Here is a 26229-nt window from a genome sequence, read left to right as displayed (position 1 = left end):
GGCCAGATCTAGGGGCAATTAATCCAAAACTACCGGCAGGTATAGAGACACCTATGCCAGTTTCAACAATGATTCGATCCTTTCCTGGGAAGTGTGCATCATTTAAAGCATGCAGGTCGAGGCCTGCGGAGCCTGGGGTTGCTCTACATGGAGCCAAAGCACCGGGGGTAATTTCCCAATAAATGACAGTACTTCCAACAGAATTAGGTTTCGCATCAACATGTGGAGGAAACAAACGCATCAAAGGAGATTCAGCATGCAACAAAGGACGATTATTCAGTATTAACAAGGCTTGAAGTAAAACATCTCTCCACTGGCTGTAACGGTCATCAGTCAACTTGCGCAACTGCTCTTTCAACAAACCGTTCATTCTCTCAATCAGTCCTGAAGCTTGTGGATAATATGGAATGTGAAACACCCAATCAATATTGTTTTCCATACAGAATTCCTGCACCAATCTTCCACGAAAGTGGGATGCATTATCTGATTGAATTTGGAATGGGACACCATAATATAAAATAATCAGCTCCAGGGTTTTAATTGTATTCACTTGGGTAGCATTCTTGCAAGGGAAAGCGACCAAAAGGCCACTATAAGTATCAACTGCTGTACAAATGTATTGACAATTTCTGCTTATGGGGAGCGGACCAATATAATCAATCTGCCAAATTTGGGCGGGCAATTTACCTCGATGTAAGTGACCTCGAACAATTTGAGGCACCTCTTTCTTTCTAGAATGCTGGCAAATGGGGCAATGTAAAATGGCATCTTTAATTAAAGAAAAGGGAATATGAATTCCTCTATCAGCAGCCCACCTGTTAGTGGCTTTCTCTCCAAAATGTCCTGCTTTCTGATGGGCCCATTTCGCCAATCCCGCCAAATCAGAATCTTGCATGTCAACCACTGCCTCAGAAATTTTAGACTGTTCATCTGCAATGTTATGGAAAAATTTGTCAAGGGAGTCGATTGGAGTATGAGCATCCACGTGAAAGATTGTTACAGTACTCTGCGGAAGCAGTTCCCAAATTTCTTGCCACAACTCTTTACCCCATAATTCTTTAGAGTGCAATTCCCAATTGTGCGAATGCCATGTAGGCAACCACACCGCTAGTCCATTTGCAGTGGACCAAGAATCAGTGAAAATATGACATGTACCTGGTAACTCCTGTTTCAAAACTTGGTAAACTGCATAGAGTTCAGCATATTGACTACTCTTACCGTCTCCAGTTGTGCTCAATAATTTCTTTGTAATCGGGTTATAGGAGACAGCTTTCCAATATCTCTTGTCACCAATGAATTTCGCAGAACCATCCGTAAACCACACATGTTTTCTATCCTCCACGGACAGATCATCAAATGATTTACCCCACTTCACGGGAGACTCCTGCACTACGGGAACCGAACGCTCACTCTCAGCTTCATTGGAGGGCGCCTGCGCCACTCGCTCATGTAGAACCGCAACACCTTTCGGACCCACACGTGCCCTGTCCTGAATGTACCATTTCCATTTAATCACACTAGCCTCCTGAGCATGTCCAATTCGATGGGACTTCGGCGAACTCAAAACCCACTGCATGATGGGAATCTCAGGCCTCAAAATCACAGCATGGCCCAAAGTCAATTGCTCGGTATCCACCAGAGCCCAATAACAAGCAAGCAACTGTTTTTCAAAAGGAGAGTAACGCTCACCAGCCTCTGGTAGCTTTTTGGTCCAAAAACCTAATGGCACTTTTTGTCTGCCCTGCTTTTGCCACAAACTCCAATTGGCATACAGACCTTCCACGGACACATTCAAATCCACATTACCCTCACTCACGGGCCACAAATCCAAAGCATACTGAATAGCTTCTTTAGCCAAATCAAAAGCAGTCTGTTGAGGTTCACCCCACTCAAACGCATTCTTTTTACGAGTGACTCGATACAGTGGAGCCAAGATTTGACTCAAATGTGGAATATGTTGGCGCCAAAATCCAAACAACCCAATAAAGGATTGCGCCTCTTTCCTATTTCTGGGGACTGCAAAATCAAGTATTTTACGTTTAACTTGTGGGATCACTTCTCTGTGACCTTCATGCCAATTAATTCCTAGAAATTTCACAGCTTGGGATGGAGTTTGTAATTTGTCAGGATTGATTTCCCAACCTTTCGCTCGCAAACAGTCAATGATCTGATCCAAATGAGACTGTACCTGGTCTTGCGTTTCACCTTGAATCAAAATGTCGTCAATATAATGACAAATCTGAATTTGTGGAATCGTAGGCACTTCAGATAAATGTTCCGCCACCAGCCGGTGACAGATTGTAGGGCTATGTACATAGCCTTGAGGAAGACTCCGGAACGTCATTTGACGTCCATTCCATGTAAAACTGAATTGTTCTTGGCATTCGGGAGCAATTGGAATCGAAAAGAATGCATTAGCAATATCGATAGAAGCATACCATGTACCAGGATGCTTTTGAATTCTCTCAATCAATGTAACAATGTCAGGCACTGCCACAGTCAATTTAGGTGTATGTTTATTCAATTCTCGATAATCAACAGTCATGCGCCAAGAGTTGTCACTTTTGCGCACGGGCCAAACAGGATTATTCCAAGCGGATGTGACCGGAGTAATGACTCCCGCGTCAACCAAATCCTGAATCGTAGCTGTAATTTCTTCATGACCACCTGGGATGCGATATTGTTTCTGAGAAATCACTTTCGTTGCTAAAGGGATCTTAATAGGTGGCATGCGTAAACGGCCAACCCGTACGGGTCTGGTCGAAATGTACTGTCTAGTACCAAACTGATAGTAACCATCATCCAAATGCAAAGTCATACCTTTCAAGATGTCAATTCCAATAATGTATTCCAAAAGTGGCACAACCAACACAGAGTATTCTCTACGAGGAATCCTACCAATTTTAATCTCAAGTGCAGTTTGAACTGCGGGCGTTTCTTTACCACCCAGGCCAGTAATTGTAAAAGACTGTCCATGAAATTTCCTTGCTTTACCATGAATTAAAGTGGCCTCCGCTCCAGTATCAACTAACGCTCGGGCCCTTTGGATATTACGATGTTTCCAAAAAATCTCAATATCTACATATGGTCTGTAATCTCTGTGGGCCCACCTGCGTACCGGAGCTTGACCTATTTCCTAGTCATTTTTCCTGCGTTCAGTCAACCAAGACAGATCAGGGTAGATGTTTTCAGTTTTCTTCGGTATCAGAATTTCTTGTTCATATCCGTCTCCAGTACGAAACGGATTAGTGTCAGGCTCAAAAAGTTGTGAATTACGGTCGGAGAGTCTGTTACGATCCTCCCTCCTGCGTACATCAGGGGAAAAACTCCTTGCATCTCTACGTCTGTTAGAACCACGATCATCTCTACCCCTTTCACGATCATCCTCTCTCCCCCTCCCATCATTACGACGGGGGGAATCACCACGTTCTTGGCGCCGATCATCACGGCGATCAAAAGTCACACGTCGTCTCTCATCACCACTGTCATCCGAACCACGATCATAATCATTCTTTCGCACACGACGGGCACCTTCCTTCCGATCCAAACCACGCTTACGAAACATATCCCATAGGATATTATTAGGTTCACCATCGATCTCTTCCCTTTTGACACCATCAGCAATGAGAGCAAGAAACATGTCACGTCTAGAGAACTTATAATCCCCACCAGTACGACCCTCAGGTCGGGATTGTCTTTCAGGTTTAAACCATTCACCCAGCTCACCAAGCTGACGAACAGACTCAAGCACAGCAGACAAAGGATTGCCAGTTTGATTAATCAATAGTGTCATCATGACCTGCTTGTAAGCAACAGGAGAAGTACGTATAATGCGGTTACGCACGGAAGATGTTAACAAACCATCCAATAACCTGTCAGCAGTACTAAGGAAGATACACGTTTTCATGACTTCCTCCTTTAAACGTTGCGACGCATCGCGCAGAGTATACCACGGCTTTTCATCAGAGGGCCAATCAGACTCAGTTGGATATTTATGATTACAGCCCTCAGACGCAAGCTGGAGCAAAGAAGTCTGGACATTACCATTAAAATTCCGAAAATGGTCCTGAATAGTAGAATCAGAACTCAAAGAGCAAAATCGTAAGCAATCAACAGCATCGAGCATAATACCGGAAGCGCCAAGCTCATAAAGACGCACCATCCAGGTAAGCAAGGCCTCACCAGGCCGTTGTTTAAAACGTTGCAGGATGTCACTAATCTCCTGCTGAGTAAAATCTTCAATACAGTCAAGAGGGATGCCACCCGGATTACCAGGGGCTTGTTGTAATTTCCGTCGAAAGATCGGGTGAGCAGAAACTGCGGGAAGAGCTTCCGTGGAAGCCCGCATTTTAGATTTAACAGAACAATCAGGGCAAGCTACGTCATCCGCACGGGAAGAACGAGCACGGTCAGAATCGGTAGTCAAATCAATGCATGAAGCAGATTTACAATCACGTCCGGAGCGAGAAGACTCGCGCTTATCACCCTCCTCTGCCGAGGAGTCAGAAGTATGAGAATCCCAGATATTACCGTCCCACTCATCGGGGTTCCAATCCATTCCAGCTTTTGCTACAATCATACGCACTTTACGGGACGACACGCGCCCACGACGATGTTTGTATTTATATCGTGCAATACGGACCGCAGCTCTTTCGGCAATGGTCTGATACGTTTCAAGTTTGTCGGCAAGCAGTTTATTTTGACAACGTAAAAGAGTATGCGAATTTTGCAACTCAACACACTGTCCTTCCGTATCTTTAAATTGTTTCTGTAATTGAACAAACTTCTCATGCAACATTCTGTATGCAGTAAGAACAATCCACCCTCTGCGTCCTAAAATAGGAAGCTCATCACCCTTCACTACTGGCGCTTTCTGTAGGCACGAAATCACATCAGCAGGCTCCGCCTGCTCCAAGAATGAAGACCAATTTTCACTTAAACCAGTAGAATCAGCCCACTCGCGGGCCAAGGCCTCGTAAGGCGTAGACTCCCAGCCGGGAATCTGAATCGGTAATTTGAAAACCGACGGAGATTTTTTCGGAAACATATTAACACGCAAAAAATATATACACAATTATAAACAAAATTTTATACGTACAAGCCGGGCGCAAACCAACGAGATCAAAACAACACAATGCACACAGGCTTCGTAAACAGTTCGTGACGCCAGATGTAATGGCTGGATTTCCTGTCTAGATGGGATCAGCCCCCAGGGGCCCCTGTGACCCAGCCAAAACGTACTCACCTTCCCTTCTTAGATTGTATTCACAATAAGTACCTATACAGATAAATATACAGATTGCACCTAAGAATGGGGAATGACAATATACATATATGGGGTTTTTTACAGTATCTTATTCACATCAGTTGGCCTCGCGGTCGCCCCGACCCAGACCGTTCTACCCTAGGGCAGATCTGACACACAATCCGGCGTGTCTACACACGGGCCTGCAGAACCCAATGCTCCCTTTTCCAAGCGTTCGCGATCCTGCGAAACATCCACGCCAGTATCCCTCCTGGCGCTCTCATTTATCTTATACCACAATCCGGTGGCTTTACACGATAGTATCCTCCCTATCGTTCTCATTAACGCCGCATATCAACGACGACCACATTCCTATGAAACGTTATTGGGATGATATCTCAGCAATCTACTTAGGATAAAACTAAAGTAATAACTTTGGATATGGATTCAGATTATATAATGTACTTTGTGCTCACGACATCAAAGGTCCACTCACTCCCTCCTTATTTAGTTACCACTTGTCTGATCGGGATTTCTCATCCGTTCGTCTAAATAGTGCCTAACTAGAAGTGCCATTTACCAAGATTGAACATAAGCACCAGATACACAATAATTCTATATGAATTAGGGTATTTATTAACAATAAACATAAGTCACATTACTATGCAGCATTACATTTGCAAAGAGGATAAAAGATAAAGGTTAGAGTGCACGCACTATAAGAGTCGGTCGGACATCACCTGGTTAATGGGAAATCGGGACTCGGCAGTCATCTAGGCTCCTGTCTCGTCTCTGGGTCCTGGCTCGCCTTGCAGTCACCCTCAGCCGTCACAAGTACACGTCTGCACCGTTAGGCTCAAACTCGTCTGCTCTCCCTCAGGACCTCGGAACCTTGCTGTTAATTAGCTACCGTCTCTCTCTCTCTCTCTGCATTAGTGCGCTCCGCGCCACTTCTCGTTCAGTCTGTTTTCAGAGAGTCTCGGTCTTAAATCTTTCTCCGACTTCAAAGATGGCGACTTGTCCACCATGAAAGTGAATAATAGCAGAGATGCTAACGGCTAGATGCCGCCTACGGACTAACTGACTCAAAGACTAACACCTTCGCTAATATCAAGGCCCGTTCCTTCATGGAAATTTACGGCCAGTAACCTGCCGCCCACCAAATTCTTGTACCTCCCCGTACCAAGGACACTTTCCCAGCCGGCCGGTCTGAAGTTGTGTCTTCGGAGTGGAGAAAAATACATTCCTTTGATAAGGGTCAGCCTGAACCGGTTCTCTCCAAGCGGACAACAGCTTGAAACTAAAACATTACACTTCACCTAGAAAGCCTTCTCGAGCTACCAGGCAGAAAGCAAAATGGAGTCTGTCTCGCTTAAGGCCTACGGAGCCCATAATATGCATAGCTCCATGAGAAACAGATCGGCATGTTAGCAAATGAGTAAATCATGACTAATACTTATATATCTAACCCCTCACTTAAATTCATAAGCCTTACTCTAAGGGAAATGGCACGAAAATGCCCTTATATCTGTAAGACAGGGTCCCTGTCTATCGGCCTAATCCCTATGTTATGGGGGTGATAGGCTGGAGTCACTCTCCATCATTCTTCTTCTCCAGAGAGCTGGCAGAAAGGCAGCCATTACAAGGGCTTTAAACAGTATTCTTTTTTTAACAGGCACCCAGTGGAGGGCCGCCAGAGCTGCACTGGATGCCGCTCTTCTGGGGAGTCTGAGCACAAGCCGCGCTGCTGCATTTTGTAGTACCTGAAGCCGCCCTATGCTTTTACAGGGTGCTCCCAGAAAGAGGACATTCCCGTAATCAATCCGGGAGGTGATCAAGGCTTGGGTCATCATGCGTCTTGCCTCCAGGGGGAGCAGATCCAGGGTTTTATTTAAGATCTTGAGTACCACAAAACACTTTCCGACCACCCGCCTAATATGCGACTTATAGGAAAGTGTAGGGTCTACCCAGATCCCTAGATTCTTGGCTTCGACGTACGGAATAGGTGCTACCCCCAGTCACTTAGGCCACCAATCGCCAGCCCATTTCCGTTTATCACCACCTACCACCAGTACCTCCGTTTTTGAACCATTCAGCTTCAGGCAATGATCATCCATCCATACAGCTAATGCCTGCATACAAGCTCTAAAGTTGTCTGCTCCACCTGACGGTACTTGGGAAAGGGTGATCAGCAGTTGAGTATCGTCGGCATAGGATACTATCTCTACGCCAAACGATTGCACTACTTCCGCTAAGGGGGCCATGTACAAATTAAATAGGGTGGGACTCAGGGCCGAGCCCTGAGGCACCCCCTGATCCAGTGCTATTTCAGCCGATTGAAAAGAGCCTCTCTGGACCTGGAAGCTTCTGCCGGTCAGGAAGGATTTCAGCCAGCCCAGTGCCCGACCAACCACACCACCTTTGTTCAGACACTGTAGCAAGGTGATGTGTGCTAGAGTGTCGAACGCTGCACTAAGGTCAAGCATGGCCAGTGCCATGGTGTGCCCTGCATCTGCGCCCTGCCTCAGGGTCTCAGTAGCCCGCAATAAGGCAGTTTCGGTCGAATATCCTGCCCAAAACCCTGATTGGGAAGGGTGTAGGAGTTTAGCCTCCTCCAGGTAAACCTTCAGTTGTATGTTAGCTATCTTTTCTGCTATTTTAGCGGTGTATGGCAGCAAGGAAATTGGTCTCAGGTTTTCAAGCACTGAATGACTGATATTGGCCTTCTTCCTGATCGGCAGAACTATCGCCTTCTTCCAGCTAAGCAGAAGAGTCTGGGAGCTAAAGGAGACTTCAAGGACATGTCTCAAATAGGGCTCTAAAACCTCTACACTTTCACCCACCACCCTAGGGGGGGCTGGGTCTCTTGGGGATCCCGACTTAACACTGTGACATATCCTACAAAGCTCCTTTGATGTGGGTACTGTAAAGCACTCTAATCTCCGATCAGAGTGCCTAGCCTCCCTCGTTTCAACAAAAGTCTCACCCCTTGCCGGGCAGCTGGAGAAGGATCTGTATCTGTTTCTAACCTTGCTAGTAAAGAATTCTGCCACTCTATTACATTCCATGATAGAGTCAGACTCCGGGGCATTGGAGCTGGAAACCACAAAGATCTTTTTATAGATCTTAAAAAGTTCTCTTGCGGAGCATTCTGCCTCACTAATTCTAGTTTTATAGTGTAAGGCCTTTGCTTCCCTCACCTTCATCTGATAGCCCCTCTGGGCAACCCTATACTCATTTTTCTTCTGGGTAGAAAAGTCCCTGCGCCAGCTCCTTTCAAGCTTCTTACATTAAGACCCAAGGGCCTGCAAGTCTGTCGTATACCAAGGGGCCGACTTTCTAACTCTATTCCCTTGCTTACCGGTATACAGCGGTGCCACCATATTCAGGGCTATAAGGATACGATCTTCTAGATTTTTATTAGAGCTTTTACTATCTGTTCCTTCCGGCATGCCCCCTTCACGTAACATCTCATTAAATGTGGACCTGGAAAAATTCTTACACTTCCGGTAGGGATAGCCGGCTTCACCCCCCCCCCCCCCAACAAGTCTTCTGCCCCAGCGACACCGATTTCAAACAAAACCAGAGAATGGTCCGTCCAGGGAACCGGGCGTGTGGCTTTCATTGTTATACCCTCCCAACTGGCAAACACCGGATCCAATAAATGACCGTGCGTGTGGGTGGGGGTAAGATTTTTCAATTCTAATTGGATGTCCTGTAGGTCTTGCTTAATCTCCACAGCCTCTTTAAGTTGGACATCCACAAAATGAATGTTCAGGTCTCCTAATAACATAATCTTACTACGCCTAAGCGCCATGTGTGCCACACAATCTTGCAGACTCTGACTAAAGTTACCAACAATCCCTGGAGGTCTATAAAGAAGAATGGCAGAAATATGACCCTGGGGGCCGGTTTGTAGCTCAAAACTACCGGCCTCACAATTCTCAATCGCCAGAGGTTCAAGGGAGCACACAAGGGGGGCTTTTGTAATTATTGCAATTCCCCCACCTTTTCCTGTAGGTCTATCCACTCTAGTCATACTATAGCCAGGAGGTAATGCTTCAATAACCTCTGGGTCCGAGTCCGCACCCAGCCAGGTTTCTGAAAAGTATGTCAATCTTCTCTTCCAAGAGAAGATCCCAAATCTGCTGACCGTGTTTAGGCAGTGATCTGCAGTTCAGTAGACCCCCCTGATAGCTTCTTGCTCCTGATTTACACACCAGTTCTCTCCTAGCTTTAAAAGAACAATGGGGACATTTGTGAATGAGGTAACCTCTAAAGTATGCCTACAGCAATCCGCTACCATGGAGCGTAGTGCCCATAGTTCATGTCTATCATAGCTTTTAAGGGCCAGAGGAATTTGGCCAGGGAGTATGGCCCTGTGCCCTGAACGCCCGCGTACGGGCGCAGACGGGCTTAACTTTGGCCCAACTTAGGCGCGTAGTCGGCGCGCCCGCTGCGCTCGTCCGCTGCGCTTCAACCAACACACATTTATACGGGGGTAGTGGCAGCTAGAGCGCTGACCTGCCTGTCTCCTCACCCTCCGCAAGCAAATGCCCACGATGAGCGCGGTGGAACGGCACGGGAGAGCAGAAGGTAGGTGACCCCCGGCTAAAACCCATCCCCAAGTACAGTGCACACAATATAAACAATATAAAATGTCCGTAAATCGACACAATATGTTTTAAAAAGTGAAGCCTTTGCACCAGTAAAAAACACAATGCACTTGAGTATCTTAGCGCTCTCAGTCAACGCAGGATTGAAGAAGCTGCCAGCACAAGCGGATAGAGCCTGCCACTGCCACCGGCAAGCTATTTTCCACCCCGCTCCTCGCTCCTCCTAGATCTTAAGTAAAGAAAACACACAGCGCAGCTAGAGCGCTGACCTGCCTGTCTGCGTTGAGCCCAGAAGTGGTGGGCTCCTCCTCACCCTCCGCAGGCAAACGCCCACGATGAGCGCAGCGGAACGGGGCGGGAGAGCAGAAGGTAGGTGAACCCCCGGGCTAAAACCCAGCCCTAAGTACAGTGCACACAATATAAACAATATAAAATGTCCGTAAATCGACACAATATGTTTTAAAAAGTGAAGCCTTTGCACCAGTAAAAAACACAATGCACTTGAGTATCTTAGCGCTCTCAGTCAACGCAGGATTGAAGAAGCTGCCAGCACAAGCGGATAGAGCCTGCCACTGCCACCGGCAAGCTATTTTCCACCCCGCGCCTCGCTCCTCCTAGATCTTAAGTAAAGAAAACACACAGCGCAGCTAGAGCGCTGACCTGCCTGTCTGCGTTGAGCCCGGAAGTGGTGGGCTCCTCCTCACCCTCCGCAGGCAAACGCCCACGATGAGCGCAGCGGAACGGGGCGGGAGAGCAGAAGGTAGGTGAACCCTCGGGCTAAAACCCAGCCCTAAGTACAGTGCACACAATATAAACAATATAAAATGTCCGTAAATCGACACAATATGTTTTAAAAAGTGAAGCCTTCGCACCAGTAAAAAACACAAGGCACTTGAGTATCTTAGCGCTCTCAGTCATCGCAGGATTGAAGAAGCTGCCAGCACAAGCGGATAGAGCCTGCCACTGCCACCGGCAAGCTCTTTTCCACCCGCGCCTCGCTCCTCCTAGATCTTAAGTAAAGAAAACACACAGCGCAGCTAGAGTGCTGACCTGCCTGTCTGCGGTGAGCCCGGAAGTGGTGGGCTCCTCCTCACCCTCCGCAAGCAAACGCCCACGATGAGCGCGGCGGAACGGGGCGGGAGAGCAGAAGGTAGGTGACACCCCCGGCCTAAAACCCAGCCCCAAGTACAGTGCACACAATATAAACAATATAAAATGTCCGTAAATCGACACAATATGTTTTATCACTCTGATACGATCTTATGGCATAATCACGGGATTAAACACATACATACAACAGGATTCTAACTTGGATTTAGAAAGATTGTCCTTTTGGAATATTTGGGGTAATTTGTGAAACAAATGAGATATACAGTCAGTAGTATTTAAGCCCAACATAACATGGTGCTGGGTTACAATGCTGATACACGTGAGCAAATGAAGTGCTCTTCATTGAGTGACAGAACCGGTAGACCGGTAAGGTTAACACTTTAGAATTGGTCAGTTAAGTATGGGATAATCGTTATAAAAAGTGTGATCTGTTTGATGGGTTTATTAGGTATAGCTCAACATGGTACATTTATATCTGTAATTGGTTCAGCGACGTCCAGGATACTGTTGACAGTGAGATGTTTAAAAGCACTGATCTGGATATGTACAATCTGTACCAACTACGTGTGGAATACTCTGGATAATGCGACATGTCTATTTGGGTTTTAATGGTTATATAGGATTTGTATATACATATTGCAGGAAGTACGAGACTATCAATGTAGTAAACTGATCTGATACAAATTTGGGTTTTCATAGCGGGTTTACACTGGTAATCTGGTCAACCTCTAATTTTACCTTTTACTAGTCTTGGCTAATATGAGCTAAAAACAGTTACTAACCGTCTATCGGTTTCTGTTTTTATACAATTGATTCCCTGTTATACCAAGGTTACCAGATTGAGTGAGACAAGGAGCTGAATATAAGTTTGATATAGGTAAGAAGCTGATGTGACATTTTTTTCATTGTGTACTCGACTATACTGAATGAATTATGATATGGTCTGAACCCTTTTATGTATTTGAAATAAGTTCTTTGAAAACAGATTTACGGAAGAAGTTGTGGTTTTTTACACCACAATATGATTTAGAATTATGGAGATTGTGACAGGTGAGCGAGTGTGATCAACTTGCAAATATTACGACTGATCCCTGGGTTATAAGGTAACACTAAGGAGATATAATCAATTAAGGCATGCCTATAACAGTATACCACATTTTAATTACTTTCGGTCACATGCAATTTTAATGCATTAATTGGTTATGATGTTGACCATTGCTAAGTCTAATAATAGGACCTCAACACCCAAGTGTCACCTACTCCATAGAGTATGGAGGTCCTACAAGAGTACTAGATACATATATGGGCACACTATCTGAATAATACTAATTCACTGGAGTTTTTGGTTACAAACGAGTTACATATCGATCAGTGTGGTATGGACACATGGATCATCATAGCACCCACTTGTGGACTTCTTTTAGGTGGTGGGATTATGGCTTCATGAACATTATTTTGAGCAATTGATTTCTATTCATTTGTGTAGCCCTGATGAAGTCAGAGGTTAATGTACCTAACTGACGAAACTCATGTTGACTACCGAAGTGATCCGAGTGTCTATAAACTATGTTAAGAACACCAAATGAAATGTGAAGGAGAAATAAAAAATAAAAAAACGAAGAATGAAGAAATCTTGTTTGGACTCATATACTATCATTTGTGAACATATTGATTGCTCAGGGGTTGTACTTATCTAAAGTTGTTGAGGTTTTCTCATTGAGTTGAGAGTGCTTGTGACTGCTCTCTTTCATTTGGAGCACCTGACCAGTTAAGATAAAGTTGGGCATACTCCAGGTTTGCTCTAGCCACAATAATCTTAAAGTAAAAAAATGAATAACTGCAATTTCTTAACATCATTAATTTCAATCAAAAGTTTTGAATAACCTTAAAAATAAAATTGTATACGTAATTCGAGCTTTTGAGGGAGCTATGATGGGCAGAGTGCTTGCATACAACTAACAATCTAGCATCTTTAAACATGTAAAGATTTGAAGCACTCTGTTACTCCTTGGATTATCTATTAAAACTTCTCCCCTAACGTGCATTCGCTATGTTTTGACAAAGAAATATGGCTAGCAAAAGTGATATCATGCACCCTTTGACCCCACTGACATCACAGATTGTACTAACTATCCCAACGGTAGCTAGTTAAGGAAAGGGCATAAGCCACAGGATGTAAAGAGAGCTCCTAAATTGTTGTTTACTTTCTCTTCCAGTCACTGCCTTTATGACCCAGGAGACCATGATTCAAAAAGGATAAACAAGGTGTAGCCGTTCCTACACCTGACTACCGCTAACTGACGTTCATGCTAATGGTGCTGGGTCAAGAATACTATTCTAATGAAACAAACTGGAATTCCTAAACTGAAATCCTTAATTGATTTATTAGTTATTCCCATGTTGCACAGCTAGATTTACCCCCCAGAAAACACACAACCTTATTCATTACCCTGTCTGCATGTGTAAATCTGGCTTACATGTGCACATAAACGTTTTACGATTAAAAAACATATTTTGTAATTCACAGTAGTCTGTGTTCCACTCCTAAACATATTTGTCCACAATGAGTGTCCCAGGTGAGTAATTCTACTCCCTCGTAGCAGAGTGTGCATTCCGGGCCAGAAAACTCATGGAAGTTTGTGAACACACACAAAAAATATGTTTAAGGAAGTTCGGAATCTATTTTCTGGCGCCATGCCACACTGCAAAAGGTTGGGAACTAGTGAAAACATCCTGAGAATCAATGAGTACTTAGGGGACACCGTTTGTTCATGGGCAAAATATTATCCTGAGGACAAGTTTTATGAATACCATACTGCTTAACTATGTACCCGTTTGAGATCAGACACATGTAGGAAACGATTTCAAGCAGTTAGAATTTGAAGTGATATAACAATAATTACCTTGATCAGAAAAGTTCCTACTACAGACTAAGCATTTAAAAATATTACTAAGAAAATTAAATCAGAGGTATTATCATTGATAACAGATAAGCTACAGTGAATGCAAGGAAACAGGCTTTTTGCAGTTTCCCCCACTTTTTGTCCACATTTGGACTAATAACTGCTGGTTTTCCGGCTGTGAAAGTGCACTCAGGCCTGCTAACCAGACCTCAGAGCCAGTGTTCTCGCCCATTACCAAAGTTATATCAATTGGCTAGTGCTGACTTTCTGATAATTCCCGAGAATATGGTACCCAGAGTGCCATGGGCATGTAAGGCAGAGTGTCCACTCAGGGCTCCAACACTGTTTGTGCCACTCTGAGTTTGCCAAATGACAAAATGACTAGGAGCCTGCCACTGCACACTGGAAGACCGGTGTGTTCATTGCTAGTTTGACTTTGCCATTAACACCAATGGCAAAACCACCCTTCCCTTAGCAATATATGTAGTTGTCCAAAGGGAAAGTCCTGTAGAGACCTATGGAATGGAGCTGTATATTGTTCAGATAGTAATAGAGGTCTTTATATGTCTGAGCAGCAAGATGCTGAGGAACATTAGTAGCCCCATTGGCTATCACAAGGTTACTGGCTGGAATCATTGCCTGGCTAACTTCTGAATGAGACTATCTAACTTGGTAGTGTAAGGAATCAAACTAATCATGGCATTGAAGCCGACTTGATGCCCAACTTTTAGAAAGTTGCCACTCTGTGCCGCAGCTAGTCCAATGGCCTCACAAAGGCTCTGCGACACAGCCAGCTTTTTTGCCCACCTGGGCAGACATGTGAACGACTCCCAGGTTAAGGAACAAAGGCAGTTGCCGCAGAGTGAGGTATGACCTCTCCAAGGCAGGCTGCAAAGGGTGCTAGGTCAAAAGACAGGCGTCAAAGGGAAGCATCCATTGAAGGCAACCCCAATAACAAAACACCTGAGCAGGCTTCCTTTTGTTCCTGTAGGCAAGTTGGAGACAGGGCTGAGAGGGAAACCCCGCCCCCAAACTGGTTTTCCTGTGGGTGTGTAGCCCTTAGGTAGCCACACCTCTGTGGTGGGCAACCAATCACCTCACAGTAAAAGTAGAGTTCAGACATCTTGAGAGTGGCAAGAATATTGCTCTCTGGGATTGCCAAATTCCACACATAGCTGGAAATTTGTCACCAAGCCTACCATTCTAGTAATAACTAACACTTTATTGCCTCGTATGCATGTGTCTTGCTGCTTCTGCCATTCTAGGTCTTTCTTGAGCACTTGTGATCGATATATTTGACTCTAACACTGTAAAGATCTTGCCACATTCAAGCCTATTACCTGATTAACACCAAAGCACTTTATTACCTCGTACAGTGGCAGCTCCTCCGCTAAGGCGGAGGAGTGTCATCCCACTGCGCAAAATAGGAAAAATAAAATAACAATAACTTATCGTTATTATCATTTTCTTTTTCCTATTGCATGCAAGCCAGTGGCCTGTGTGCAGTGTGGGGCGGGATGAGGCTGGCCAGAGCAGGGGAGGAGTGGTTTGCACTCCCAAATTGCGCATGTACTGTTTGGCCAGCCCTCTAGGTATGACCAAACAGTTCATGCGCACTTTGCATGTTCCTCACCAGGCTGCATTACAAAGCCTGGTGAAGAACATGCACAGGCTCCCTGTTTCAGTCTGAGCGCCGATCCACGGCGCCTAAGACCAATCACAATGCTGCATTGCAGAGTTGTGTTTGGCTCAGTGGCACCTGTGTGCCGGGTACTTCATGCTGCCTGCTGCACTGCAGAAAGGAAGAAGAAAGAGGAGTCAGGGGAGAAGGTGGCCGGCAGTTCAGAGGTAAGTGTTTTTTGGTTAATTAACTCTGCCCCCCTCCACTTGACCACCCCCACCCGGTAGCAGCTGCTACTGGCCACGTATGTATGTCACACACTGCTGTTTTGTTTTTAGGCCTTTCTATGAACATATGGTTGCTTTTAACTGAAATTATTCATATATATAGCTGAGGAAATGTATTTGTTTTTATGATTTAAACGTGGTAAAGAATTTAATTAGTCAATGAATAAACCATAGTACTACTACTACTAAGTTTTAAATTGATGTCACTTAGAAATCCATTTGGAACAGCACGTAACTGGAAAAACACTAGACAGAATAGTTTCATACCCATTTTGTTCAGATCACAGGTACTATGAAGGAAATTCCTTTGCTAGTAGTAAATTGACCAGTTACTTTGCTAGCTGCCCTACGTCAAAACCTCATAAATTAGACCCCATGGTTTCTCTGTGGGTGTGATCTCGCTGTGCATCAAGTTGGCCACAAGACTGTAGCTTTCCAGCACAGAAGAAAAACAAATGACAGCAATTGATCGCTCTGGTCCTCAAACGTCCCTATAAAACAAGTCACACCCCTTTCATTCACTGCCTCCCCCAACCTCAGATTTCACTTGGGGTAACGACGGAGAGGTGAGAGTCACTTGGGAATATTTAATATGTAATTCTGGGAGCCCTAAACTATATCATCTTTGGGGTTTGCTTATTTAGCTGTTGAAGTTTAGAGCTGCTAGACAATATATCTTGGGAACTTTGAGAGCCCTTTTATAAGCCATGTCTGTGGGTTGTCCATCCGGCTGATGCAGCTTAGGGACCTTCTTGAGTGAGCCAAACTACCGTTTGGTTGAAAGTTAATATAGCTCTGGACAAGATATTGATAGGTTTTCCAGATGGGTAACAAAGTCTAGCATTCTAGATGTTTCTTAAATCTGGTTTTCCTGTTCTTACTCCTAGAGCGTGGCCTCCCTTACTCTGAGTTTTGGTCCAGGTGAGGTGAGGTTTTCTCCCCTATCAAGATGGGTGAGTAAGGAACCATTATGTTCCCTTCCACATGTTTATCACTGTTAATATCCAACGCATTTACACCACCTTTTCTTCTTCTTTTGTTTGTAGGTGATACATACACCAGTTGACTAGGAGGAATAAGAGTTATATCCTTTTAAGTAGTCACTGTTATTATTATTTTTCAAAAGTGTGAATTTCACTAGCAGTAGCAATAATCCTTTAAGAACAGAGGCCCTGACGAAAGCCTAGGGAGTTTTCCCCTGCACGGCAGAAACATGTTGGCCCCTAAGCAGTTATTTGTGTACACTGCTATTTTGCGCTGTTCTGTTTTTTAAATAGAAAGAAACCCGCGGTTATTAAAGTTTCCATTGCTGTGAGATTTCTATTCTTTTTAACTCTATTCTTTTTACACCTTCACTTTTTTGCACTGCTCTATGCTCTATTTGGTGATTTCACGCATGGTCAAACGGGCGATTGTGGGTTTGACCCTAGTCCTACCAGGCGGGTCTGGAAGTAGTCTCGCTGATCTGGAGACACACCAGCCTAGCCCTGTGGATGACCAGATGAGAAAAATCAGATCACCAACACGATTTTGATGGTAATCCATCTCTGGAACTTGGATCTCGCCTACTTTTTCCTGGTGGCTACATGCGTTGGATTGCCACAATTCTATTTAGACTCTTTCTGGTTATATAGTCAGACAATCCGGTTGACTTAGAATATATGGCTTTTTTGAAACATTTTGTTTCATATCAGACACCTAGGTTCTTGTGTATTTATATACCCAAATGTTACACCCCAACAGGGACTGGAAACAGGGGTGGTTGGTGCTCCAGATGGAGGAGCTCCTGGTCACCAGCATATGATTTTGTTCTGTGCACTGGCCTTATGGGCTGGTGATGGATGCACCAAATGGAGGCTGTTAAGGAAAGCCCATTGGGACCCCACAGCAGTACAGTTGCGCCCAGGCTCGCAGGACTCCTCCCTCCATATCCTTTTTTCTTTAGTGGCGCAGCCCCACTATGCTGTGTGTGGAGGCAGCATGGCAACCTCCGCACCGCATCAATGAAAGCGGGCCTTGGCCTAGTAGGAAATATACCTGTGCCCTGCCCTCTACTGGTTTTAGGGGAAGGGCAACAGTGCTAATGCATTATAATTTAGGAAACTGGCCCAATATCTGACTGGCATTATAAACAGAGTGGCAGAAGTGGAGTGGTGGTGCATTCTTTGCGTTGCAGTAGGCCAACTTGCGACATTTGCTGCTAGCTCAGCACTGCCAGCTGGGACCGGAGTATGACGAGAAGCCTTCAGTCTAGATCATTGCACTGTCATAGTGCAACCATGGGCAACACTGAGCTGAAGCAGTGCAAGCTGTCTTTGAGCAGCACAAAGGCACAAGGGACCACTCAAGCGACCATGCTCCTTAGCTACCTGACACCCAGATTTAGATGGTGAGACCAAACTTCTGCTCATGGACTTAATAGACAGCCTCAAAATAAACAACTGAATATCTCAAGGGGCAAAATGTATAGATTGATGGTGTGGAGCATCGACTGTCAGATCTTGAAGATGAGAGCACTAGCCATACCAACAAGATCCAGAAACTTTTCTGCAGTGTCAGCAAAAATTGAGACCTAAAGGCACAGTCAAGTTGAATAACATTAGAATTGTGGGATTGGAAGAGCCAACACACATGAAGGAACTTGAGATATTTGTTGAGGCCATGTTATCTGAACTGATTGAGTGTGACAGCTTTGCTGCCATCTTTGTGGTTGAAGATGCATACCACTTGGGGCGGGGCTTGCGACAGACAAAAATGGCCGCAGCCTATTAGAGCTCCAGGCCCTCCGAGACTACCCAGACAGTCCTGGCATTCATCCTGATAGCTGCACCATTGAAATAAGCAGCGGGGGCGCCGCAACACCTCTGGCAGCAGCTGCTGAAGTTTGAGAGGAGCCGTTGGAGACCGAGGGGCAGAGCTGCAGCATAGACCCAGCGGTGAAGCCGGGGCCTAAAGTGATTGTTACAGCCGCCGACAGAGTGGAAATAATCGGCGGATCGTGCGCCGGCCTGGGGCGGAATCTGGCCACATAATCCTGTAAGCAAGCTTAACGTCTAAACCAACCGGACTGCCAACAGCGGAGAGGTGAGGCGGGGTTAGAGGCTTGGATCACCCCAGGCCAGGGATAAGAACTGAGGCGTAGCAGACTGGAGGGAGAGTCCCAAGAGGGCCTAATTTCCAGGCATAAAGTGGCAGACGGCAGCGCATAGCGGAGGGAAGCAGCTGAATACGATCCACATTCCACGCCGGGGGGGAGGCCTGCAAAGACTGTTTTGACCACAAGACTCATCACAAGGTGGAGCTGGGGCACCGAATAGGCGGTGGAGCGGCGTTGCCATAGTAGGGTGACAAGGTAGAAGTGCAGCATGGGCGCCCCACTAGCACAAACATCGCCTCGGGGGCAGTGGTAGAACTTTCAGTGGCCACATAAAACGATCACTGGCGGAGAGGGACAACTGCCCAACTAGGGAGTAATTAGGCATAAAGCCACAGTGCCACTGTGATACCACACAGAATAAATATTTAGTGCCAGCCCATTCAAAACCATTAATCCCCTCTAACCCCTGTGGGCTGCCCCCCAGCAGAGAGGAAGATAACCTTAGACCATGGGGCGCTACGCCACATAAATGCAGTGCCAAATCCCATCTATACAGGAGCGCAGCCAGGTGCCAACGACGTGAAGCAACAGGCACCCACCCCCAATACTGGTCAAATACGGACTGTGAGTGACCTGCGCCGTCCCACTCTTTAATTCGCCCGAACTGGATCTGCCCTCTCTAAACCTAGAGTGCCATGACTGGCAGAGGACCGAAGTCGGTGCAGAGCAACCGAATAGACAAATATGCCATCTCTAAAGAACAAAAAGACATGCCAGACTCTGCACTGAGCTCTACCAACAGCCAACAGTCAGGGCAACCAAAAGAGATCCCCTTGCATGACGTGATACCACTCTTCAGCTCATGCAAAGCTCCATTGGTTCTATATCTTGTGACATAACGCTGCTCAGAGCCGACATTTCCAAATGAGCACGAGAATGGCGGAGGTTGAAGCCACCACAACAGCCCTATCAACAGACATGGCATCCCTGCAGCGGCAGGTGCACCACCTAGAACTTAAGACCAAGCAGTTGGCGGAGTAACTGGACGATCAAGAAGGGCGCTCACGACGCAACAACGTCCGCTTGGTGGGTGTGCCGGAAAGTGTCAAGGGGCAAGCACTAGATCTCTTTGTGGAAGAGCTGATCCAATCACAACTGCAACCGCAAGGACTCTCAAAATTCTTCTCGGTGGAAAGATACCACCGAGTTCCGGGTGGACGACCCAAACCGGGAGCCCCGGTGACCTATCCTGACGCGAACATTCAACTTCACGGATCGAGGCGCGATCCTGCTGGCGGCTCAAGTCGGACCCCCCCTGCGGATTGACAACAGCGAAACAATCCTATACCCGGACTACACAGCTGCAGTCACTAAACAACAGCGGAATTTTACAGAAGTCAAACGAAAGGTCCGCAACAGAGAACTAAAATATGCAATGCTCTTTCCAGCAAAGCTGAGAGTCGAAGCAAAAGGCAGGAGCTGGTTTTTTGCATCGCTGGAAGAGGCACAAGACAGGCTGGAGGGCTGGTGCCCAGCCAAAGGAAGCAACAGAGAGGAGGCAAGACAAAGACAACAACCCTCGCAAACTGCTCAGCCCGTGGAGACGGAACGGTCACCAGAAATGAACACTGGTGCAGGACACTATGGATGAAGTACCTTAATGCCAAGAGACATGACCTGTGAAATGCTGCTACACTTGGGTACACCCCTACATCATGCCGGGGTCCACCTAATGACCTACAGATGGGCTGCAAACGGTGGTAGGGTCATTGAATCTACAGGCTCTGCGCAAAGACTACAATAGATTTGGAGAGGCGATGTATAAACAGTACGCCCCAGACAGGGAGGAAACAAGGTGCAGATTACACATCATAGACTGAAAAGATGCTTTCGGGGTGTGCAGGGGTCATGGAGTGACTCTCGCCCTTCACGCAAGAAAACACAGTTATGGGACTAAAGCACTCTGCTAAGTTGGGGAGGCGGGTAGTTCTAAATCCGCTAGGCAGGGAGTCAGGGAGGGAGGGGAGTACTGGGTTGGGATCAGTTAATGAAAGGGTTTTTAGTTATGGTTGAAGCCTTTTTTCATGATGTTACAGCAAGAATTATTATAAGGTACTGCGTGGCATACAGACTTGGAGCAGCCCAGGATAGTTTGACCATTGAAGATTATTATAGACACAAACCAAGACGAAGGGGATAGTGCACCACAGACTCAGGCCACCCAGCTGCAAGGCCCTGTCTTGACAGGTTTTTTAGCTCTATTTCGGAGTGATGAAGACTTTAAACTTGCTCACATCCATTATCTGTATTCTTACCTTGTGTTGGCCCTTTTAAGCCCTTTTTTCCAGACGTAGAAGAGGATAGCTGCTTTATATGATGATAGATCCCTTATTCTTAACTCTAATCCATCTATTGCCTATTGGCTTTGATATAGTTATGTGTCCTTTCATTATCCTGCCTATAGTAGAGGGTGGATCCTGTGGTCCTGACTTTATATTACACATTGGTATGGTTTGTGTAGGTACTCTGACAGAGCTAAGGGTTATTTCATCCTTCTCAGGCCTACAAGGCCCAGAACTAGAGAGACTCCATTTTGCTTTCTATCCCTGCAGGGCTGAGATGCTTGAAGGGGAAAGGTAATATTTTGGTTTTGAGCTGTTGTTCGCCCTAAGCGAACCGGAGAGAACCGGCCAGAGCTGAATCTAATCAAGAAGTGTCCCTGAGCTCAGGTCTCTAGACGAAACAAGCAGTTGATCACTGTGGGAGCGTCTGGAGCAAGGAGCCTAGTGCATGGACCTGGTGGGAGGAGGCTGATGGCTGGAACTTTCCATGAGGAAACAGCATTCCATAATAGTGAAGTGCAGAGGCGGAGTCAGTTAGTTGAGCTGGAGTGGTAGAAGCAGTTGAGTTGGAGGAGCGGAAAGAGTTAGAGCTGAAGGCAGTGGAGTTGGATTGAAGCAGAGGAGAGGAGTGGAGTTGCAGAAGGAGTGGAGAATCAGAAAGAGTTTATGTTGAATTGGAGCAGAGGAGAGGAGTGGAGTTGCAGGAGGAGAAGAGACAGAAGATGCTTGGAACAGAGAGAAGACAGACAGACAGTCAGTGAGCTGGAACTGAAGGAAGCAGTCAGAAGCAGTTACTTATCAGGAAGAGTTGTAAATAGCCGGAGTCTGAAGTAATGCCTTTTAGAAGAGACTGAAGTTATATTGTGGATTAATCTGTGGGAGCAGCTGGAGTTAATTGGACATTGGCATGGAAATAATCAGATAGAGTGAAGAAGCTAGTGGAACGAACGATTATCAGAGCGGCAGAAACCATTAGACTAAAGTTGGAAGGTGGAGAGAGTCTGTGGGGGAGAGGAGTCCAGTGCAAAGTGATCAGCGCAGATGTGTGTCCAAGAGTGCAGGAGAGAATCTAAGACGAGCTAAGGCACAGACGAGAGAGAAGCCCAGATGACAGCTAGAGCAAGACTTCATACTCCCAAGGTGACATTGTTCCTTACTTTTCAAATATTAACCTTGTCCTTATATTGTATGTCTAATCCTTTTCTTTCAGCGGTGTGTTACAGTTCCTGTTAGGTATAGAGACCCCGCAGATTTGTGTATGTGTATTCTATTGTTATTGTAATAAAGATACCCCAGTTATTAGTGAACTAGTGTGCATGTGTTGTTCTTATGATAGAGAGCGTTTAAATCAGGTAATAACTCTTGCATACAGCGTGTGTCTATTGTTCTTAAAGCACAGGTAACCTTTCCTTCTAGTCAGGTGTTGCAGCCAGAACAGATGCTGCCCCTGATCCGGTAAGTAGCCACTGAATAATTAGGGAGAGAGAGGAGCCCTTGAGCTAGGGAAATATTGACACTAAGTGATTCTGCCATCCCATAATATTATTGTAGTAGAGGACCTTTAGTGAATAGTGAGAGAGACTCTGAAGGTATTCATAGGAAAGTGATCGTCGTTGTGTAGCGGCGTTAGTGAGAGCACTGATTGTGGTCAGTGTGTATACCTGCAAGATTGTGGCTTGAGAGAGCACCGGGGGGATACGGTGTGTAATGAGATCGCCTCTAGGGAAAGTGGCGTTAGTGAGAGCATCAGGTGGAAGCCTGATGTGTAGGTCCGCCGGATTGTGAACCAGATAAAAAGAGAGCACTGGGGCTGCAGCTCAGAGTATATGGCACGCCCGATTGCGTGTCGAGTGAGCACTGATGGTAATCAGTGTGTAATGGTAAATAATCAGAACTGCCCCAGGGTAGATTAGTCTGGACCCATGTGGTCGCGAGACTATGAGGTATGAGTGTGGTGTAGGGCATGGACGTCCTTAGTAATCAGTGAGTATTCCTAGTAATCCCTATAGATTTAGTGGTGTTTCTAATGATATGAGCTTGTATATTGCGAGTTCCCCATCCTCAGGTAGGTACCCAGGTGCCTGGATAGATGGGTCCTGAGGAGGGAGGTGGTTACATTCCGGCTGGGTTGGAGGTGCTCCAAGGAGCTGATCCCATCTGGTTCGAGAACCCAGTCGTTACATCTGGCATAGTCGGCAGCTTCGCACATGTTGCGCAGAGGAGGGAGCCCTTGGCATGTCTTTGGATAGTTTCCCATAAGTTGTGGGGGAGTGCCCTAATCACCAGTTACATCTGGCGTAGTCGGAAGCTTCGCACATGTTGCGCAGAGGAGGGAGCCCTTGGCATGTCTTTGGATAGTTTCCCATAAGTTGTGGGGGAGTGCCCCAATCGCCAGTTACATCTGGCGTAGTCGACAGCTTCGCACATGTTGCGCAGAGGAGGGAGCCCTTGGCATGTCTTTGGATAGTTTCCCATAAGTTGTAGGGGAGTGCCCTAATCGCCAGTTACATCTGGCGTAGTCGACAGCTTCGCACATGTTGCGCAGAGGAGGGTGCCCTGGTCATGTATTTGAACTTGACACCGTTTAAATTTGACATCTGGGAACTGTCTGTGACTTGCATGGTGAGGTGTAGTGCCTGACCTATGGGCTTGAACGGTTGGAGTGTAAGGAGATTGCAGTACATCATGGCATTTGACTTATGCAGGGTGGAAGAAATGCTTTTCATCTTGGTGTTTGAACTGTCAGGCTTGAAGGGTGACATTACATGAGGGAGCCAATTACATCTTTGTGATGATCCAATTGTACAAATGTGTGTGAAAAAATGCTTTTAATTTGCCCATTAACTTGCTTGCTGCGTTTGCTTATGTTGTGCAATGTGAAATGTGTTCAAATGTAATATGACTTGTGGAGTTCCTTGTAAATAGCGCCATGTAAATGTGGCTTGTGAGGAGCATGTTCTCATTTTGACTTGCTGTGTTCCTTGTGAATTGCGCCTTGAATATATTCCTTGTGAAGAGCATGTCATTTTTTGGACTTGTTGACTTTCTTGTAAATATGGCTTGTGAATAGCGCCATGTGTATATGGCTTGTACAGAGCATGCTATTGTTGCATTAGGCAGGAGAGAGCTGGATCTCTTTCAACTGCTTGGAGAAAATGTTTTGTAGATGTGCGCGCGTGTTATTTGAAAACGTGGAGTGATAAGTTCTTGAATTTCCCATGTACTGCGGACATTGGGGAATGATTGTGTTTGAGCTGCCAAAGGGTTAATATCTTTGATTGAGACGGCAGTCTCTATTTTAACATGCTGTTTAACATGCATGGTTATGTGAGCTGACACTAAAAGTCAGTGAGTGTTTAGATGAAAGATGGTTTGATTTGACTTTCATTGGATGCTGGGTTCTGCCTATGTGCTTTGTCAGCTTGCTGACAGAATGGTTACATCTTGCATGGAGAAAAAAGCAGTGTTCCTTTAACATTCTATTTGAAATGCGTCCACGAATTTGTGTGGGTTTGCCTTGGAACACATGATTTAATGTGTCTGACTCAGAGGTCGGAAAGTTATAAATCAACCAGTCGGATTGAGATAAGGGTTTTCAGCTGTGGATGGCACACGAACCAGTGTTTTAGAATTAGTGCGTTAATGGTTGTGGAGAAGAAAATATTAAACAGACCCATCATAGAATGTGCTTTTAATTAGTGAAATGCAACCGTGTGCCTTTTAAAAAAAAAAATGTGTTCTAGAAATTATACATGATTATTTTTTCCAATGCAAGCTGCCCTTTAGAATAGCGTGTGAAAGTTAACCCACTCAGTTAGAAAACATGGCTATTTAAAAAAAAAATGAATGATGATGAATCTGGCCCTTTTCATAGGTAGAATAGAAAAGCTTGCACACTAAATTATGAATTCTTGGTTATGCAATGCAAAATTACATGTTGCCCCTTGTTTTAATTTGATAATATTTCACTTGTTATTTTTAAAAAGAAAAATGTAATGTGTTTGCATGCAATGTTGGTCTAATATTTTTCCCTTTCAGCCAGTAGCAGTATTTTATACTAGTATTATTTTAAAATGCTAGCATGTGACTTAGTTGCAAAAAAAGATGTCTTTATTAATTTGCTTTTTACCACGTTTCAATCTGCTTCACTTAGTTAGAAAATAATATTCAGTGCTTCTGGCCTGGGAAAGGCTGTAATGTTTTCAGTTTCAAGGCATCTGCTTTGACCTTGACTGATATGAGCCCTGCATCTGTTCACGCTCTGAGTTTTGAAAGGGTTGAAGCTGAGTAACTTCTGAGAGCAGAGAGAGCAAGCTTGTTATTGTTGGCTATGTTCCAATTTCTTTCCGCGGAGAAATGTTTATGTAAGGGGGGGTCAAGTCGCTCTTCCTTGCTGTTGGCGCAGACAGCTTCATTGACTTCAGATAAGGGATCCTTGCACATGCAGAATAATTGGCAGACGCTTGGCCCTTGGAGTTAGATAAATACAGTAGGTCTAAGTGAGCTTCCCTGACTAGAGATTAGAGATGCTTGGACAGAAAGGTTGGCAGTAGCCTTGCTCCTGCAATGAGATCAGCATTTGGCAGTGATTCAAAATTACATCGCACTGTAGCCCGGCTTCTGCTTATTTTGATTGGATCGGATTCCAAACTCTGAGCGCGAACATCTTTCTGAAGGGAGGGGCTGTTTCTCAGATGAGTTAGGAGTAGCTAGGCCCCAGCCCTTCTGGCTGTGTATGACAAAATTGGATTTTGCCCAAACAAATTTAAAAGAATATGATTTAAATTATTCCTTGAATTTAGAAGAATTTCTTTTATAAATTAGGAGGTTTCTTTCGACAATAAAAAGCACTTGGGGTGCTTTTTAAATGTAAAATGTATTTTTGCTAGATTAATGATACTTGTTTTTCGTTTCAGGTTGTTGGGTTGTGGTGTTTGGTGTGTGCGTCGGCCCACCCCCCCTCCCACTACCTTTGTTATTTTACTTTATTGTTTTCATTTTTTATGTT

This window comes from Lissotriton vulgaris, chromosome 4_1 (assembly GCF_964263255.1).
Source record: "Lissotriton vulgaris chromosome 4_1, aLisVul1.2, whole genome shotgun sequence".
Taxonomy (NCBI): domain Eukaryota; kingdom Metazoa; phylum Chordata; class Amphibia; order Caudata; family Salamandridae; genus Lissotriton; species Lissotriton vulgaris.
This window is presented reverse-complemented; position numbering follows the sequence as displayed.